Below are 22,495 nucleotides of genomic sequence, written 5' to 3' on the forward strand. Positions count from 1 at the left end.
TGCCCCTCAAGGATCAATCATCTCACCTTTGCTTTTCAACATTCACATGATATCATTACCAGAACTGATCAATGATTTTCAACTCACATCCTACAACTATGCAGATGACACACAAATACTACTTAAATTGGAATGCCCCAAAGACATTGAAAACTCACAAATCTTCAGTTGCCTCAGAGCTGTTGATCAGTGGATGACTTGGAGCCATCTCAAACTAAATGCCTCCAAAACGGAAATACTCATATGTGGTGACTGGAAAAAGTATGACCCACTGTGCACCTGGCCTGACGATCTCGGACCACCTCCTCAATTATCCAAGGAAGTTAAAAACCTCAGAATTACCGTGGACTCCATGTTAACTATGAATGCCCAAGTGGACAAATTAGCACAAACAAGCTTCATCACCTTGAAGACTCTGTGAGGCATCTTCCCCCACCTTGGAATTCCACACAAGGTGCAGGCTACTATCTCTTGTACTATCCAAACTGGATTATGCCAATGGCCTCTACCATGGATCATCTCTATCTATTATGAAAAAATAGATCGTATTCAAAACTCCACTGCCAGGCTACTATTACATATAAAGCCACAAACCTACATCTCCCCTTACTTGAGAGCACTACACTGGTTACCTGTGGCCAGAAGATCCACCTTCAAGCTGCTTTGTATCACCCACAAAAAGATATACATGGAACAGGACCACTTTTTATCAGAAACAAAATACCCAAATACATTAAACAAAGAAACCTCCGCTCAAGATTGGCACCCCACCTTAGAACACCACCATACAAGAAAAAGACTATAGGTTGTACATCCTTTTCCGTTCAAGCAGCCAAACTATGGAAGTCATTACCTGCAAATATAAGATCCATGGATAACTATCTTGTCTTCAGAAGACTACTCAAGAGTTGGCTCTTTCCTTCATAGCCACAATACTCAAACAGAAATAGAATGCGTATGCCCGTGTTGATAAATATTTTTTATCTGAATATGTGTATATTCTATATATGTATAGTTCTTTAGGAAATATGTATTGCTACTATGTCATAAAAATAAATTACACACATACTCTTTAAACCTGTTTACCAAATGTATATTTACTCATGATTAAATATGTATATGTATATGAATATATATATATATATATATATATATATATATACATATTTACATATATATATGTGTGTATGTGTATATGTGTGTGTTTAATTAAAAATAAAATCTATAAATAAAACACAAATTATAAATAAGTAAACTAAAGTAAAAAAAGAAAATAAATAATAATACTGAATAAATAAATTAAAGAACAAATAATGATAAAAAGTATATGTATATATAGATATATATACACACACATATATATAAAATTATAAATAAACATAATATAAATTTACTTTCTTGTAAGCTTTACTGTGTCTACCCATCACCATATGTCATGTCTCTATCAATCCATCCTCCATCCCCACTCTGACTCATCTCAAACCCATTCTACTACTTTCATCTCCAAAATAACACTGCCTAAGCTCCTCCTCCTCTTCCACAGCTAGCTAACCCAAAACTCATTTTACTACCATGATCTCCCAAACAACCCTAATAAATTATCCCTCATTTATCTTACCTTGACCCATCCAAAACCACTCCTGCTAGTATGATCTCCCCAACCCTTTTCAGACTCTTCCCTCCTCCATCTCTCTTTTAGTCATCCCAAGCCTCATCCTATTACTATAAACTCCCAATCAACACTTCTGGATTCTTCCCTCCTCTATCCCCCCATTACTCTAGTCAATCCAACTAATAAACTCACATATCCTCTGCTCAAATTAACTCATAAAAAATACTAAAACTGAACTTATATTTCCCTATACTAATCCACCACTAATTCCTCTTGGGTTCCGGAGTAGCATGCTACTCGCAGAAAAGCACTTTGACACCTCGTCAGGGATAGTAAGCGCTATATAAATACTATTACAATACAATACAAGACAGGCATGCACACACACAACACAAATCTGCATACACAACAACAGACACTTCCCACACTGCCTCCCTTACAGTCACATCACCACTCACACCTGCCAGCACTGCATTACCACCCACTGGTCCTGCTAGCTTTCCTATCATACCCTCAATCACCACAAAATACAGACTCACAGACACCCACCCCACACACCACATCTGCACTCACCATAGATACCTTCTCTGCCACCTGCAGCACATCCACCTCACTTGCACACACCACCCCAACATTCACTCACACGTCTTCCATTCTGTCTCCCTGCATCTCTACCCCCCTCCTCCCAAGATATGCACATGCACCCACCACAGACATGCACACATTGCACACACCAGCATCCACGTACAGCACACCAACACGTCACACGAGCACTCTCTCTACCTCCACTCCCATCCCTCATTCATGTGACCACCCCTGTGTACCTAAAAAAGTCTTCCTTGCCACCCTTGACCTCTTCCCTACTCCTCTCACATCCCATGTTACCCCTAAACATTGCGTCCCCCTGCCCTTCCCAGGCTCTTCAACCTCCCATTCCTCAGGTGCCCCCTCTGGTGTTCCCCCTGCTCCTCCATCCAGCAAAAAATCCTCCCCTCCCAGAGCCAAAGTCCCCACTCCCAAGCCCAAACAGAGACATCCCCCTTCCAAATCCAAGCCACCCCCACCAGCACCCCTCCAACCCCTGAGCTGCCTGCACTGCCAATTGATGCCCTTATGACGTGGAGGCCTATTTGCTGTCCAGAGTCAAGTTGGGGCCATAATATATGGACAATGTGTTCTGCATTTCTGGACATTGGACTTGCCATTTGGAACATTTTCTATATATTATAACACTTTTGGAAGGTTCATTATACATCTGCCCACATTTCTGTGTTTGGCAAGCTGAGATGCTTGTCCTTGTTTCCTTCTACACGGTGTGACATCTGTGTGCAACGGTGTGTGAGGTCTGTGTATGGGTTGTGTCTGTGTTGTTGCATGCGCTGAGTAGATGGGTTGTGCCATGTGCTTGTTGTTATGTGTCTGACTGCTTGCTTGTGGGATTGTATGAGGTGTTGTGTGCGTCTGTGTGTATGGTGCTGCATCTGTGGATTTCCTTGTATGTTGGTTGTACGTGATGTGTCACCTGTGTCATTGTTTGGATGTGTGTTCACTGCTATTCATTGTTTGTCATTGCTACATAAGTTTATGGTGAGTGTGGATGTGTGGTGTTTCACAATGTGCCTGTCTATGCCTGCGTTGAGGTGTTTGTAGTCTAGTTGTTGTGTGATTATGGGGTGTTGTGTATGACTGTGTTGGTGGTGTTTGTGTGCATTGTTCTGTATGTTTTGCACGTACCTGCTTGGCTTTGTGTGTGTATTGGGTACTTGGTTTTTACGTATTTTGTGTGTGCATGTGTGTGCTGTTACGGTAGGTTTGTATGCATGTGTGCGTGGCCTTCGCTGTCCGTGTCGGGAATGTGTATTATGTGTGGGTGTGTATCACTGCCAATTCCTCCACTCTGTGCTAGACGTACTTACGGCTGTCGTCATTGTCACTGACCCTGAAGGTGTATGGTGAGATACAACGCTGGGAGGACTTGCAGTTCGTTTGCCATGGTGGCCATGGACGCATCTGTGTACCTGGAGGAAGTGTCTCCTTTTGTATTTCCTGTTTCTGCCAAGATTTTCACCGTGACCAGCCCACCCCGGATATCCTGGCGGTCTGGTGACTCGTAATATAGTGGGCAGGACATTGGTTCCCGCCAGCCTGAAGTTGCCTACTGCCGCCGGATGCTGCTCGTCGGCGGTGGCAGTACTGATGGTAAGTTGTCTGTGTTGCATTGGGTTCACCACCTTACTCATGCGGCATTCTGCACCACCACCCTGGCGGCGGTCTCAACACTACTGCTGGCGTGGCAGTCAAGTTACTGCCAAACTCGGAAGGACCACCTGAGGGTCAATTACATTCACCCACAACCATGGACCCCAGACTAAAATAAGAAAAAGGTAAATATTGTTTGTTTGTTTGTTTTTTTTGCTCTCTAGCTCTGTGGCATTCGGCCTTCTACTTCTCAGTTAGGCAAGTGGTAGAACTGTCCCAGAGGGCCACGCAGGTTTACCTTTGCCCTAGGGGAAGTTAGACGAAGTCAGAAAACGTATGCACTTCGCCTAGTCTGAATATAAAGCTGACCTTGTCAATTCGTATATTCTAAACGAAGCAAACAGAAAACAAGCGTAATTGTGAAAATGTGACACGTACACCAATGCACAAGAAAGAACAGACCATAAATAGACTACAGTAATGGAGCTGTATGTAAGTGATCCTCACACGTATTTTCTACCACACATTGCTCTTCTTAAATCGAACCTGAGCCCGAAACTCTGGTTTCCTGTCTGTGGTCTGATGCGCCAGGTATACAGCTTGCGTGTTCTGGTTCCAGTGGGGATAGCCCAGGGTTGCCCTGGCTTGGTTACCTAAATATTGATGTCTCGTTGAGGCCCATTAGTGCCGTAGCACGTTCAGTTAATGGCCCGTAATAAATGACTTCGTTCAGGTGTGTACGGCTGTCTGAACTGGTTGCTAAGTGCGAGTGGAACACTAAACCTTCTCCGCTCACCTCTCCCCTCCACTGATGGGCATGTTTCATGTTGTGCCACATGGAGCCATTTCTCACCATGGAAACCAGCTACTGTGACCTGGCCAGATCCAATGTGGCTAAAGGACTATGGGGCATATTTGCAAAAAAGTGGTGCATCATAAATGATGGGCCACTTTTCTTGCGCCCCCCCTTACTGGCACCTAATGACACCCTAGTTGCACCGTATTTACAATACGGCGTACCATGGCCGTTGAAGGCACAATAGTGTCAAAAGCTTTGATGCTATTGTGGTGCTTTGCTGCACTAGCGTAAATAAAGTTGACGTTAGTGCAGCAAAGCACAGGGAGGCCCTTTGAATATAATGGATGCGTTATTTTAACGCCTGCTCTGAGCAGGCATTACAAATTGACAGATAACATGGTGCAGTGAAATGTTGTAAATTTCACTGCACCATTTTTGGGGCCTCTCGGTGCCGGAAAGCTCCCCTTGCATTCATTATGCCCAAAGCAAGAATAATGTGGCACAAGGGGTCGCAAAGTGGTGCAATGGAAGCACTGCGCCACTTTGTAAATATGGCGTGGCAGAAAGGCCACATTAGTGCCACCTTAGCTTTAAAAAAATGAAGCTAGATGTGGTGCAATGGGCTTGTAAATATGCTCCTAAATGCCATATGAACCACAACACTGGTCACAAAAGAGGTCCCAAATAATACACTGACTTGATGTTCAGTCATTGGGGATTGCAGAATAAAATACCTAATGAATATTAATGAGGAAAGTCACTATTTACAACATCCTATGATTGAGTACAAACACAGGGATGGCAGCCTGCAAAGCACAGCAGGCCATCATCCCTACGTTTACAATTCCAAATGGAAAACTTTTATGTTTTAAAGCAGATTGTGTTTTTTAAACGTACTGGGGCTGATTTAAAAAAAAAAAAAAATCCTCTTTTGAAAAAAAATCAGGGGAAGCTTGCACCCGAAACCATTTATAAAGGGGAGGGTGTTCCCCAGTGCCATTATGAAACTTGAGGGTGTCCACTTGCAAAGCACAAAGAGGGTGCCTCCCGACCTAGTCAGGAGCTCTCGAGGGGCCTGCCACCCCTGCATAGTATACTGTACTGAGGTGGCCCTCCTGGAGCTCGGGGCCCACCCCCGCAATGAAAAGTGGGAGGGCTGCGGGGACTTTTGTTATGCCAGTGGTGTTCCCTTTGCTAATCAGTTATCACCTCCTTTGAGGAGTCCTGTTAACTCGTCAATGGTTTGCCTCTGGAAATATGGCAGCAAACCATTGATGCATACAATACTGAAATGCAGTTGGGAAGAAATGCTCTTTCATGCCCCTTCCTAACAGTGATTCGGCATGGGTTGGAAAAAACTGTTTGCAAATTGGAAATGCTTTTTGTCTGACTGATGAAATGAGTTTCATGCATATCAAAAACCACTTTGCTGTTCTAAAAATAAGTGAATGTGTGAATCACAGGGATTGAAATAAAAAATGGATTTGTACATCAGGCCCTATTTACCATTCTGGCCTTTAAACGTTCATTTTCCTTTGGTATTGGTTTGGAGGCCCGCTGGATGGTAGTGGACTATAACATAACATAGTGTAACATAATGCAACACATTCTAACATAAAATAACACCATAACATAGTGTAACGTAATGCAACACAACACATTCTAACGTAAAATATCACAACACATGCTAATATAAAATAACACAACACAATGTAACATATGCTAACATAAAAGAACACAACACTGCACAATGTAACATATGCTAACATAAAATAACACAACACGACATTACGCAGTGTAACATATGCTAACATAAAATAACACAACACGACATTACGAAGTGTAACATATGCTAACTTACAATAACACAACAAAACACAATGTTACACATGCTAACATAAAATAACACAGCGCGACACAATGCTCATATTTCAACATAAAATAACACAACACAATGTAACGTATGGTAACATGAAATAACACAACACGATGCAGTGTAACATGCTAACATAAAATAACACCACACAACGCAATGTAACATATACTAAAATAAAATAACACAAAACAATGTAACGTAACATATGCGAACATAAAATAAAACCGCACAACGCAATGTAACATAAGCTAACAAAATAAAACAACACAGCGCGATGTAATAAAGGCAGCATAAAATAACACAACACAACGTAATGTTACATATGCTAAGATAAAATAAAATAACTTTGCTGCAGAGGCCTGAATGTAGAGAAGAGCGTCGAGGCAGTTACTTGGGTGGGGGTGTTCCCTGCTTGCTCCCACTTAGTGATGGCCGTGCCGCTTCACCTGGCATATTTTCCAAGTTTTTCTAGTGTTAGTCTGCGTGGGAAGAAGGACAAATGGACACAATTGCAGGCTAACAGAGCTGTCATGTCAGAGTCCTCGCACTAGCAGATAACATCCAATTACACTGAGGTTTACACTGCCAATGCTTTTGTGTTCAGGAGGTCAAAGATACAAAAGTTTTTCTGCTCCTCCTTTTATTGTGTATTACTGCTGCTCTCTTCTTCGTGTTTCTTTCTCCTCTCAATCCCTCCTCTTTCTTCCTTAATTCCTCCCCGGTTCTGACATGTAGTCACCACTTTTTCCTTTCTCCTGCTCATCTCATGATATCTCCTTTTCTCTTTCTTTTACATCTATTCGTCTCTGCTTCCATCCTTGCCTTCATTTCTCCTGACTTTCCTCCTTTCTTGACGTTATTCTTTCCCTGCACATTTCAGTATCCTATCCTCCTCTTTACACTCCTTTTCTTGCTTCTTACTTTCTCCCCAACTCTAATCATCCATCCTTAGCATTTTTCCAACATCTACACTCCGTAATTCCTAATTTTCCCTCTTGTTCTCCTTCAACTCACCCCATCTTTCCTCTCTGTTTTCGACCTCTTTCTTTCCTCCACCCCTTCCTTTCTTCCTTCTTTAAGCCAAACTTTCATATTCTCTTGCATCCACACTTCATACTTTGACTTATTTTTTATATCCTTCTATCTACACCCGCTTTCTTCCTTCTCTAATCCCACTGTCTATAGAGCGCAGAAGATGAAATCCGTGATTTCTGAAGTGCTTACTCGGTTGCCGGATTTTCAATATTGCAAAGAGGTGAAAGCCGTGTGCACCTCTTTTCTCCCTGTATATGACTTTCTTTACATCAACACCCCACCCCCGCTCCTCATCTATATCAACAAATGGAGGCTTATATGGGAGGCACAAGACAACTGACTTCTCTCTTTAGTCACTAATAAAATCATTGTCAGGGCAGAAGGTGGTGGGTCATTATCAATTCTAATAAAGGCTTCTTAGTCCAGTCGTGCAATCTAAGGTGCTAAAGTGAAAGAATCCAAAATGTTATGGAATACACTTTTTTTTTATCTAAAATTCCGCACTTCAAGCTGTGTCAGTCAGCTACACTTGCTGGATGGGAGATCCAGACTGAGGAAAGAGTGGGATCTCTTGGCTCTCCGCTCGCCCAGCATTAAGCCTGAAGACCGGAGCACTGCCGGTAGATCGAACGCAGGTAGAGCTACAGTGGGCAGGTATGGGAGCCCCCACCACCATCACTATCACTATCACTTGCTGACTACCTTGCCCATACCCCACACGCCTCTTCAAGGAGCGAGGCCTGGAAACGAAGGGAGTCCATCAAAGTAAGATGGACGAGTCACTCATGCCAAGAAAGCCCACCATCCTATGATGTATGTCACGCATGCTAAGGTAAGTGAGCCACTCAAAGGAGTTGGATGATTTCTTCATGTTAAGATGAATGATGCCTTTGCACTAAAATGGACAAATCATTCCTAGTGAGATAGATGAATACCTCATCTCTCAAGCTAAGACGGACAAGCCACTCTCAAAACGATGGACGAGCCTCTCAAAGGAAGATGGATGAGTCCTTCACACTAACGAATAAATCCCACCTACTAACCATAGCATAGCATGTCCGCTCTGCTAAGCTGCAAGCTGTCCAAGCGTCTCATAGTAAGATTGGCGAGTCCTTTGTTTTGGGATGTGTGTTTTTAACAATGCAAAGGAGGAGCCCCTTTTATCAAGGAACTTTATTCCTGTGGTTGAGTCACTTTTATTTATCCCGTCAAGTACCAGCCAGGGTTGGGTGAACACTTCCTACAAATCTGGCTGAAATGAGTTTCATTCAAGTCTGTCCCACATGGACTTTTGTTTTTAGCTGGGTAACTCCCACATATTTACCTGCACAACTCCAAAAAACACTTCTCACTAAACTGGTTGCCTGACACACCTGATTGGGCAAGCGCATCCCATCGAGCTGGGATGGTCACCATGGTAAGCTCCCTTAGGTAATAGGGTTTATGCATTTTCTTAAGCAGTGGTAATCTTATTTTAAATTGAACAAGTGAATTGATATTGTCACTGTCTGGCATCAGGGAAGATAGGTGGCTTGCGGATTACTGGACAGACCTTAAATCCAGGAGACCTGAGTGGTGTTAGCCTCAGCATTCCAAGTTGTAGACACACTATGATCCTGGCCATATCATTTCTGTTTCCAGTGCAGCCATTGAGTTATCTTCCAAAATCGAGGATACTTAGAAAGTGCTGTAGTAACAAGAGTGAGTCAGCACTCGGCAGATTGATTTCCATATACACAGCAATGAGAGGCCTCGTGCCCGACCGCACTTTTACACTCACTTTGGGGGGTGTACAGTTGCGTACTCAATCAAGCGAGTCACCAATTCTCAGATTATTTGCTTCTTCATACAGACATACTCCACCATGAGCTCCTCTGGAAGTGCATATCTGCAAGAGGCCATAAAATAAGAATAGTATCGTTGTGCGCTTGGATTTGGTAAAAAGCTGCAGAATGTGGCTGCACACAGAAGTCTCTGATCTGGCTCTTGAATCGTGCACCAGAGATCGAGTCTTCACCCATCCTGTAAGCGACAGCACACTGAGGCAGGGGCAAACCACCTGCCTGCATACAAACTGCAAGTGACTGCACACTGAGGCAGGGGCAAACCACCTGCCTGCATCCAAACTGCAAGCGACTGCACACTGAGGCAGGGGCAAACCACCTGCCTGCATCCAAACTGCAAGCGACTGCACACTGAGGCAGGGGCAAACCACCTGCCTGCATCCAAACTGCAAGCGACTGCACACTGAGGCAGGGGCAAACCACCTGCCTGCATCCAAACTGCAAGCGACTGCACACTGAGGCAGGGGCAAACCACCTGCCTGCATCCAAACTGCAAGCGACTGCACACCGAGGCAGGGGCAAACCACCTGCCTGCATCCAAACTGCAAGCGACTGCACACCGAGGCAGGGGCAAATGACCTGCTTGCACTAATTCTGTAAGCAACAGCTCACTGAGGCAGGGGCAAACAACCAGTCTGCACACAACCTGTAAGCGCACACACAGGCAGGGCGAAACCTCCAGCCCGCACCCAGCCTATAAATGGTTGCACACAGAGTCAGGGGCAAATATCCAGTCCTCACCCAGCCTACAGAAGACTGCAAACATAGGCAGGGGCAAATGACCAATATTCACTCAACCTATAAGGTACAAGAGTCAGGGACAAACGCCAGCCTCCACCTAACCTGTAAGCAACATCACACTGAGGCATGGGCAAACGACTAGCCTACAATCAACCTGTAAGTGGCTACACTCAGAGTCAGGGGCAAACGAGCAGCCTGCACCCATCCTGTAAGCAACAGCACACAGAGACAGGGGCAAATGACTGACCTGCACTCAACCTGTGAGACTGCACACAGAGGGCCCAGCCTTTATAAGAATGCACACAGAATCTGGAGCAAATGACCAGCCTGCACCCAACCTATAAGCGACTGCACACAGTGTCGGGGCAAACGACTAATCTGCACCCATTCTGTAAGCGACAGCACATAGAGTCAGGGGACAAACGAGCAGCATGCACCCATCCTGTAAGCAACTGCACACAGAGGCAGGGGCAAACGACCAGTTTGCGCTCAACCTGTAAGTGACTGTGCACAGAGACAGGGACAAACGTCCAGCCTGTACCCATCCTGTAAGCAACAACACACAGAGGGAGAGGAAAACGACCAGCCTGAACTCAAGTTGTGAGAGTGCACACAAAGGCAAGGGCAAACGTCCATCCCGCACGCAACCTGTAAGCGACAGCACACAGATGCGAGGGCATACGACAAGCCAGCACCCATTTTGTAAGCAACAGCACAACAGAGGCAGAGGCAAATGTAGAGCTTGCATCTAGCCTGTAAGCAACAGCACACAGAGGTAGAGCAAGCGTCCAGCCCACACGCCAGCCTGTTAGTGACAGCACACAGATAGATGCACGTACAGCCTGGACCCATCCTGTAAGCAACAGCACACTGAGGCAGGACCAAACGACCACCCTGCGCTCAAACCGGAAGAGGCTACATACAGAGTCAGGGACCAACTACCAGCCTGCACCCAACCTGTTAGAGACTGCACACAGGGTCCAGGGCATTAACCTGTGGGAACCCGTCCTGTAAACAACAGCACACGGAGGCAGGGGCAGACAAGCAGCCTGCACTCAAACTGTAAGAGACAGCGCACAGAGTCAGAAGCAATCGACTAGCCTGCACTCCGCCTGTAAGAGCCTGCACTCAGAGGCAGCGGCAAACGACCAGTCTGCACCCAGCCTGTAAACGACAGCACACACAGAGTCAGGGGCAAGTGACCAGCTTGCACCTATTCTGTAAGCAACAGCACACAGAGGCAGGGGCAAACGTCCTGCCTGCATCCATCCTGTAAGCGACACCACATAAAGGCAAATGTCCAGCCTGCACCCAATCTGCAAGTGGCAGCACACAGGGGCAGTGGCAAATGGCCAGCCTGCGCCCACACCCTCCCTCAACCCCCAACCCTCGCTGATACAGGCACGGCACTCTGCATCCGAAGCAAAGGGTTGATACATGGATGCCTGACTGTCTCGCCAACTACATTGCCCACTGACGGAACTTAAAATGGACACTGGAGCGAGAGCCAACCCCTGTAAGGCAACCACGGAGCCCTGGCGGAGAGAAAGAAAAGCCAACTTCGGGTTAGCTACAGTTCTGCTGAGGGCAAATTGATGGTCTGACCCCACAGCCCTACCATCTGCCACCCGGTAAGGCTGAAAGGATAGTACAGCCAGGGCACGTGGGCACGTGTGTATGCATGTGCTCTGTACATGGTCAAAGGCAGACCTACAAGTTTTAAGAGAAGGGTCCTCAACTCTTTTTTAATTTGGAGCAGCATTGGGGTGGTCCTGATGCATATGGAGATGATCATCTGACATGCTGACATGCTGATGCTCTTAAATAAAGGGTTAGGGTTAGGGTTTTGTCCCACCAACAGGGGAGATATTTGCAAGTCAAAGATAGACCTATTCAAATTTGTTAGGAGGTTAAAATTGAAGAAATATTTTGATACGAAATTGACAGATATTGAAGCAATTCCACAAGTGAAACCAACACATAGTGGATTATCAATACAAGATATACATGATACAGTGGCTCTAATGTCCATTACAGACTATAAGGAATATCCAACAACGATATCCACAGTGTTACATGATTTAAATGTGGTGTCAGATGCTCATATTACCAGTGGACTTAGACAAAAATCAACTTGGACACCCAGACAAGCTATGGACAATAACATCCATGTATTCTTTAAACTGGTATGGAATGACTTGGACAAAGATGAGGTGAAACCGAAACGAACAATGAGATACAATTTAAAATTTAAGGAGTATTTAGCATTGAAAACTTTGAAGTATGATGACGATGTGATTATTAAACGGGCAGATAAAGGTGGGAATATATAAGTGATGAACCGTGAGGATTATGAGAAGGAAATATATACACAGCTGTATGATACTAATTGTTATGAGAGACTATTGTACAATGCAATGGTGTGGTTAACTAGTAAGATCAACTGACTACTTAAAAGTTGGCATGATAATAATCTATTGAATGATGAGGAATATTCGTATCTACAAGTGAATTGCCCCAAATTTCCTTGTTTGTACACATTGCCTAAAATACAGAAAGAACGCGAATTTCCACCTGGGAGACCAATAGTGTCAGGTATGGGGGGTCCCACTGAAAGATTATCTGAGTTTGTTGATATATTTTTACAACCTTTTGTGATTAATCTTCCTTCACATATTAGGGACACAAAACATATATTGAGTCTGTTATCAGATATTCATTGGGAATCTGGGATGTTTATGGTAACTTTGGATGTGGTGGCCCTATATACTAGTATTAAACATGAATGTGGAATTCAAGCAATAGAGTATATGCTCAATAGGAGATCAGCTAGCCTAATGGAACATACACAAATGATATTACAAATGATTGATCTCATCCTAAATCATAATTATTTTCTCTTTAAAAAAGATTGGTTTAAGCAAAAACAGGGGGTGGTGATGGGATCGAGATTTTCTCCCTCATATGCAAATTTATTTATGGGATAGTTTGAGGAGAAATGGGTATGGGGTCCAGGAGCAGCGGAATGGCAGACACACATCCTATATTGGGGGACATATATTGATGATTGTTTTATGATATGGACAGGGAATGAGGAGACTCTAAATAGATTTTGTGATCATCTTAATAACAATGAGGTCAATATTAAGTTTACTTATAAATACAGTACAACTTGTATTGATTTTTTAGATGTCCAACTATTTGTGGAAAATAATAAAATAGAGAGCAGGTTGTACCATAAATCAACATCATGTAATACCTTAATACACGCAACTAGTGCGCATCCGAAATACCAGATAGATGCAATACCATTTGTTGAAATGGTTAGAGCGAGACGTAACTGTAGCAAAAATAGTGACTTTTATAACTGCATTGAGGCTATGGGACAGAGATTCATTGCCAGGGGATATTCGGTGGATATTGTCAAGAGTTCTCAGCTAAAAGCATCCAGAATATCTCGATCACATACATTGGCACACAGCAGAGCCTTAAAAGAGGTAAAAATGAGTAATGATACTAAGAAGGTAAGAATAGTATTAGATTATACAGATAACTCATCTAGATTACTGAAAATCATGAAAAAACACCGGGCAATCCTACTACAAGATCAAACCCTGAAGAAGTGTATCAGCAACAAACCAGACGTATCCTATAGAAGAGGAAATACACTCAACGATATTCTTAGTCCAAGCTATTTAGAAGAGAAACTTAAGCCAAATTGGCTGAATTCACACAATATGGGTTTTTACAAATGTATTTGCTTTGCAATGTGTAGGTGGGCGTGGCATGCAACAAAGGATTTTCAAGGTATTGAAAACAGTAAACACAGTATTCGATCACATATAAATTGAAATACTAAATATGTAGTATACATGCTAATTTGCAAATGTGGAAAGATATATGTGGGTAGCACTAGTCATCCCCTTAGGGTGAGAATATCGGAATATTGGAGAGCGATAAGACAGGAAGATGAGCGCTATCCCATAGCCTCACATATGAGAGTATGCGAGATACAGGGAGCCCATAAAGTCTTTACGTTTTTTGGATTTGAGCACTGTAAGCAAAACCCACGAGGTGGTAATAGGGAATTAGCCGTAAGAAGGAAAGAATCCCTTTGGATTATGCGCTTAGGGGCAGTGGAGCAAGGTTTGAATTCTGATCATGAATTGGAATATTTTCTTGTTGACAGATAAGAAGTTCATTAACTGGATCATGGGTATTTGGACTATTCTTACTATATGAACAATAATTGTACATAACAATTACATACAAATGTACTCAACTTATGAAAAGCATAGGATTGTGGTATAAAATAGGTGTGTAGAGGTGACTTTTAGGTATAAGATATGCAGGGTGGATACTTATTGTATATGGTTAAACATTCTAGAATATAGTGTGATAAGGTACATTGATATTACTATTTTGGTTAAAATGGTGAAATAAACAGTATTCAGTACTTAGGGTATATGTGGATGTGGTGAATAAGATGAACTTCAAGTTGCCCTAACTGTGGTTTAGGATTTTGAATATTATTATTCACTTTGTCAGTGAAATTGTGTTTATGAGAACTTTAGGCAGCTCAGTGCATGTAGTGAACCGCGACTTGAAAACGAGTCTGTTTTTTATGTCTACGATCTGGGATGAGGGGGCCGGAATTCGTTGAAAAGAAAAAAGGTTCTATGTAGACAAAACACAACATCTAATGCACCCGTTTTTTGGGGGAATAATGGTGCGTGGTGAAGGAGAGATAATAAGGATTTATTGAATTGATATTTAACGAGAAATACGATACGAGGACTAGTCCGTCTTCTATGTTTCTGAACGGAGAAGGCAGGCTTTTAAACGCCGACAGGAAAACCGTTCTGCTCCTTGCTGTTTATCCGACGTACTTGCGGATCACATGTAAGAGAAAGTACTAAGGTAAGGGTCTGTGAGAGGGAATTATGATCATGGAATTACCAATTATATTAGGAGGCTATTAACTCGACGTAATATATTTTAGGACACACTTCTTCACCGCTCGGGGCATCCAGATACAGGCTTTTTATAGGGCAAACACACGTAGTCAGGTAAGCGTTACGATTGTGAACACTGCCTTGTAAGGCGTACAGGCTCTAATTTGACATATAATATGTAACTAACTAGGGAATACACATATATTTTCAGTATTACAGACTATATATGGCAGCATATTAAATATATCCCAAGGATTATGAGAAGGTACAAGTTCCCTTTTCCATTTGCTTTCTTGACAATAATTAAGAGCACACACATTGCATGATTGTATTACTAAGCATGCTCTCCACCTTTGGAGCGATTTAATTTAATTTAAGAAGGCCAGGATATAAGAAACTTGATATTAAATAATTATGTTATAAGATTTGGGATTTGTACTTAAGTAAATCAACATATTAAATATAAGATATTGGCACTCTGAAATGATAAATAGATATGCTGATGTACTCTGATAAAAATCACGGTTTTCACATTTGAGCATGTATCATTTATGTCACATTGGATGGTGAGGGACTCTCATATTGGTATAATGTTTTGTATTAATTATATATACAATGAAACTGTTTGTTGTAGGAAGTCCTGATGAAGTCAAGGGGTATTCCCCAGACGAAACACGTGTTGACTAGGACCGGAATGTGAGCAATATTTGGATACCAGATCTCTCAAGAAGAAGAAGAATAAAAAATACTGTGACTCAACTCACGTTTCGAATGCAGACTCTCAAAGCAACTTATATAAACATGGACTATTGATGCTGACTAATTTGTAACATGTGCTGCTGCAATTTACAGCATATGGAGATGATGTTTCAGATCGTAGGTGAATAGCAGGAAAGGCATGTTGCCTAGTTTTTTCTTTTTTTTCCACTATGTATGTATGTAGCAGAGTTATTGACAGAACCCGACAAGTGAATGGTTGCCCCTGCCCCAGCCCAGCTGGCTCTGCAGTGGCAGTGGCCTGTGAACAGTGCTCGCCTAGACCAGGCTGTTCGGGGTTATCTAACGCAATAATATCTGCAAGGCAACCCATGGTTACCAACACGATGGAGGTATAATATTCTCTCGTACAGCGAGCAAATATACGCAAAAGAGTGACAAAATGGGGCATGATTAACCCACCGGAGTGGGGTGCATTTCCTTTGTCATTACAATACCTAAAAAAACACCTCTTGTGCCTTATCAGCTCACCCTCCCCCCACGTCTCTTGACACCTGACCAACAGCGTGCGTGCATAGTATGATGAAATCTACAGAAGGTACATGGATCAAACATGGGAGGGGGTGGGGGCTGCAGGCATGGCAACCAGCTTCTAGTTACCATGCCATGATTGGGGCTCGCGCGCCGCCAGAGCCTTGCAAAGCATACAGCATTAGCACTAATGTCAGGCATTAGCTGGGCAGGTGATCCGGCTCCACGCTTCATGTGCCCAGGAGGGGACCAGCCACGGGGGCAAGGGGCCATCCGAGCACTGTCTGTTGCTTAGAGACAGGGATTACTTGAATCTCAGCCAGGCCATCCAAGTCCGCCCATTTCCCTGCCTGCTGCTTAAAAGACCCCAGTCCTGTTTATTCCCTTGTACTATTATTTGATGTTTTATTTTTAGTTCTCTTTTCAACGGGTCTTTTGCTCTGCCTTTCATCACTCCGTACCTCCGCCTTTATTTCCTTTAATCTTTGTTACCCCACCTGACGTTTCTTGCCCCTTTCTTGCTTCCTTCCACCTTTTCTATTTCCCTCCTTTCTATTTTTTTCCTCCCACCACCTTTCAAATGAGCTCTGGGGTCAAAAAGTCCTGGTACAATGTCCACGTGACACTCCACTCTTCATTTTCTGGTGCAAGATGACTGTGTAGCTAGTCTCCTTAACAATGCTCTGTGTGATTAGGGTGTGTTGCACATCATCAAGGTTTTTGAATATCTAAAGTGGCATTCCTTTTAGTATGGGCCACAACAGTCTCAGGCCAGGACACTATGGCCCAGACTTACTAAAGTGTGGCATGCACGAGCCATAGCTTTGCACACAATAGCATTCAACACATTTCATGATCAAAATAGTTTTACGGCTGGAAGTTGACGCCAGCTTGGTGCGTTGTGTTGCAGAGTGCGAATGACCAGGAATCTATGAAAAGTGGTGTGATGCGACAGTAACCGCGCAAACACCCTCAGGCATAAACGTGAGCCCATGCTGATAAAAGTCCCATGGGGTAACACAAGAGAGCACCAGCACAAATTGCATGAAATCAATCGGACAAAATGCAATCGGGGGCACACATTTAACAATAAAAGCCCACTGAAACAATGCCCTCATCCCAAAAAACAGGACACAGTGGAGGTGGTCAAAGGTTAACACAGACCACGACCGCTACAGCTGGCCAGAAATGATCCCAGGAGAACATTGCACGGGGGGAGCACCTACAAAGTGAGGACGACACTGTTTAGTAAACCTATAGAGGAGATGCGACAAGCGTCTAGGCTAAACGGGAACATATTAGTGAGGCTCCTAGAATACATTGCACCCATCCTTGAACCAGCGTCAGCCAGGTCGCATTCAGCACTAGCTCAACTTTAATGATTTGCTGTACTGCATTACTGGCATCACGCTACTTCCAAAACACACGTGTAGAAGCCAATGGGATGTCACTAAATGCACCATTGCATTTTTTCCATTCCCATAGAAGAATGTTTTTGCACACTAAACTCCGTGACATTATTGTGTGCTGTGCATTACACAACTTAGGCTTGATGAATAACCAGCCAACAATGTGAAAGCACATGAGGAGGATACCAACAGGGGCCATAAAATGGACACAGATGCAGAGGAGTGATGGGTGAGGCAACAGAAAATCGTACAGAACCTCTTTACTTGTATTAAAGATAAACATAGGAACATATGACCTGCAGGTGTCACTAAGCAACATTGATGCCTCCAGCTGATAGGTTTTTCCACAGATATAACGAGTAATTATAATAAGACAAATGCACAGGTTAGTCAAACACGCATATGTATGCAAATCTCTGCAAAAGGTCCGAGGCTTTTCTTTGAAACTGTGATGATATATTAAAAAAAATATATTAAAAAATTAAATATAATGTCTAACATGTTGCTGGTGCACATCGTCAGCCATGTGATCGTTATTCCTTTCATTGCAGGATTCCTAGGCCTCACTTTTGCCCGACACCATGGCATGAGCCTGCTTGCTCCTCTTCCGTAGCCTGCCCCACCATGGTTCATAATGAAGCTGAATGAGAGTGATGTCTCGCACCTGGCCTGTGGGTCATTTGCAGGGAGGTGAGCACACAACTTCTAATACATCAGTGATGCACTGAAGTATATTGCCAATGTGTCCTTTGGATTTTACCAGTGGGCATTTATGCCCTAGTTCCGCCCGGTTAGTAGACGAATGGCCTGTACAAAGCTGCTTATCTACCAACCCAGTGCCTGTCGGGTACCTTTCACTTCAGAACTGAGGGGCATATTTATACTCTGATTGCGCCGAATGTGCGTAAACATTTTTGACGCACATTCAGTGCAAACCGTGCACCTTATTTAAACTTTGACGCCCGAGCCCGCGGACGTCAAAATTCCCCGTGTGTGTCATTTTTTGGATGCGGGAAACTGCCTTGCGTTAATGACATGCAAGGTAGGTGTTCCCGCCCAAAAAATGACTAAGGCCTGTGCACCTTATTTATACTCCAGTGTCATTTTGACGCACAGGAGGGGGCAGGCCTTAAAAAAATGGCACACAGCCTGATGTGCGCCGTTTTTTAACGCCTGGGTCAGGGCAGGCGTTAAGGGACCTGTGGGCTCATGCCCATGGTCTCTGACCATGGAAGGAGTCCAGAGGTGCCCTTCCCTGCCCCCAGGGACACCTCCTGCCACCCTCGCCCACCCCTGGAGGACACCCATGGATGGGGGGACCCATCCCAGGTAAGTACAGGTAAGTTGAGGTAAGTATTTTTTGTATTTTTTTAAAGTGGCATAGGGGGGCCTAATTTGGGCCCCCCTACATGCCACTGTGCCCAGCGGCCATGCCCAGGGGCCAAAGTCCCCTGGGCATGGCCATTGGGCAAGGGGGCATGACTCCTGTCTTTGCTAAGACAGGAGTCATTTCAATGGGTGTTGAGCATCAAAAAATGGCGCAAGTCCGGTTTGAGGCATGATTTTTGCCTCAAACCTGACTTGCACCATTTTTTGACGCACAACCTCCATTTTCCCCTACGACGGCGCTGCCTGGTTTGAGTCATTTTTTTTTTACTCAGACCAGTCCGCAGCGCCGGCTAATGTCATTCCTTAAGTAAGGCGCCCGCATGGCCCGTAGGAATGGCATTAGCCGGCGGTAAAATTTTTGGCGCAAAGCAGCGTCGGCGCTGGTTTGAGTCAAAAAGTATAAATATGGGCCTGAGTTCTCAAGTGGCATCCCATAGAGCCTGATCCACCCCAGCAGACATTTGCTTCTGTTCCACTGAGCAATACATTATCCTCAAGGTCTTCCTTAATATCCATTAAGGTGTAATCCATTCCCATAATGAAACTGTTCAAGTGTTTAGAATCATGGGACAATATACTCAAGGGCTTCACATGGGCTTGTATTGCCTCTAGGTGAGCATAGATGGCTGTCAGGCCATATCCAACAACAGTGGCAGTGTGGGCCTGACACTGAATGTTCATATTGTTGAACATCTAGTAGCCATCCTCATGGTCTGTTTTGGGGTGTCACGCCTTTACCTGTTGCACACATGGATATTATTTCTGCAGTGGGTCCTGTTGCCATGCTGGCAGTTGTAAGCTTGGGTGGTGCTTTGGTGATGTCATCAAGGAACCTCACTAAGTTGACATAGGTGCATTATAGTATAGTGTCTGCATCCTGGCAACATGGTGAGGATGTTGGTTTGGACTGTCCACTGGAGTGGTTCCACCTAGACAGAGCAAGATCATTTGACAATATGGAGTGCTGCTACACCATGCATATCATGATTTGTGTACACTCATTCTCCAGATTGGGTAATCAGAACTGCACTTTTGGCAAGATGTTTTTCTTTAAGTGCAGGGATCCTCAACTGTTATGTAGCTTTGTAAAATGTGTATTTTTGGCAAATTCGTTTATTAACTGTTTTAATGCCTGGCCATTCAATCAATCAATTAATCATAACATTTGTAAAGCGCAGTACTGTCACCCCAAAGGCTATCTGGGTGCTGATAGTGCTGTGTCTCTGTCAAAAAGCCACATCTTAAGTGTTCTTCTGAAGTCCGCCAGGGAGGGAGCTGTTTAGAGGTAGAAGGGCAGGCTGTTTCAGGACTTGGCTGTTGTGTAGGAGAAGGAGGGGACTCACTGCAGCTGTGTTGGATGCGGGTTGTGTGTGCAAGGTTTAGCGAGGTGGATTGTAGTTGTCTTGCTGGGTCATAGAAGCTCAGTCGATGGTTAATGTAGGGTGGTCCTAGGTTGTGGAGAGCCTTGTATGCAAGTGTGAGGAATTTGAATTGGCATCTCTTCTGGATGGGGAGCCAGTGGAGGTTCCTGAGGTGTGGGGTGATGCTTGAGCACTTGGGGAGGTTGAGGATGAGTCTGGCTGTGGTGCTCTGTAGTGTCAGGAGCCCTTTAAGCATCTGGGAAAACACCCTGGCATAGAGAACATTGCCATAGTCGAGGCGGCTGCTGACCAGGGCATGCGTGACTGTCTTTTTGATGTTGGTAGGGATCCATTTGAAGATTCAGCTGAGCTTATGGAGGATGTAGAAGAAGGAGGAGGAGGCAACTGAGTTTACTTATCGATTCATGGATAGTGGGCAGTTGAGGACGATGCTGAGGTTTCGTGCGTGGTCTGATGGAGAGGGCATTGATCCGAGTTCTGCTGGCCACGATCTGTGGTCCCATACAGAGGTGTTCTTCCTGAAGATCAGGACTTTCATTTTCTTGGTGTTCAGTTTGAGGCAGCTGTTTTTCATCCATGTTGCTACGCTGGTCATGGGATTATGGAAGTTGACTTTGGTGTTGTGGGGGTCTTTGGTGATTGATAGGATTAGTTGAGTGTCATTGGCATAGGAGACTATATTGAGTCCGTAGGATCTGACGATGCCTGCAAGGAGGAGTCATGTAGATGTTGAACAGGGTTGGGCTGAGGGAAGATCCTTGACGTATGTCACAGGTGATGTTCTTGGGTGTAGAAGTGAAGGGAGGAAGGCGGATGCTCTGCGTGCGACCTGAGAGGAAAGAGGGAACCCAATTAAGGGCATTTTGTTGAATGCCTATGTTGTGGAGTCTGTTGAGGAGAGTGTGGTGGGAGACTGTATCAAACGCTACATAAAGGGTCCATAAGGATAAGAGCTTCCGACTCTCCGTGGTCCTGGAGGGTCTTGATTTTGTCCGTGGTGACGATCAGTGCAGTCTCTGTGCTATGGTTGGCCCGGAATCCTGATTATGAGGTGTTGAGAAGGTGGTTTTGTTTGAGGTAGTTGGTGAGCAGTTAGTTAATTGCTTTCTCTGGCACTTTGCTGCCTTGATGTGGTGCTAGTAGTTGTGGAGGGCTGCCTTGTAGGTGGCTCTTTCAGAGGGATCCCTGATAATGCACTATTGTTTCTCGAGCCGGTGGCAGTCGTGTTTGGAGTTTCTGAGCTCCGGAGTGTACCATTTCGTTGGCTTGGAGTTGTTGTTTGTTTTAGCTGGTTTTAGTTGGGCAACTCTGTCGGCGGATTTGGTGATCCAGGTGATGAAGTTATGGATGGCCTGGTTGAGGTTGAGGTCTGCCGTGGGCTCGGGTTGTGTGGTGCCTAAAGCCTGTTCCCATAGGGTCTTGTTTACCTTGCCCCAGCTTCGGTGGGGGGGCAGTGAGGTGCTTGGAGCTGGTGTGCTGGGAAATGGAGATGGTAAAGTGGATGATGACGTGGTCGATCCAGGTGAGTTCAGTAACATGGGTAAAATTGATTCTGTCGGTAGAAGTGAAAATGGCATCCAGTATGTGTCTGGCTGTGTGCATGGGTTTGGTGACCAGTTGGGTGAGGCCGATGTTGCTGAGGTTCTCTATGAGGGAAGTGGTTGTGGTGTTGTTGGGGTCGTTAATGTGGAAATTGAGATTGCTGAGTAGGAAGTAGTGGAGGGAGTCGATGGTGAGGGTGATGATGAGGTTGGTGATGGCATCACAGAAGGCTGGGCATGGTCACGGGTGTTTGAGGAGGGTGTTCGCCATGTTTCAGTGATGAAGGCGACATCTGGGTCATGTGTGGTGATGGTGTCCCAGATTTCTATGGCGTGTTTGCAGGATGCACTGGAGTGGTGCTTGGTTGTTCATAGTCTTCTGTGTGGGTGCAGTGTGGCCGTTAGTGTGTGCAGGTGGGCATTGGTTGCAGGAGAAACAGCAGTGTAGGCAGGTGAATGGTCCTT

This window comes from Pleurodeles waltl, chromosome 7 (genome assembly GCF_031143425.1).
Source record: "Pleurodeles waltl isolate 20211129_DDA chromosome 7, aPleWal1.hap1.20221129, whole genome shotgun sequence".
Classification (NCBI taxonomy): Eukaryota; Metazoa; Chordata; class Amphibia; order Caudata; family Salamandridae; genus Pleurodeles; species Pleurodeles waltl.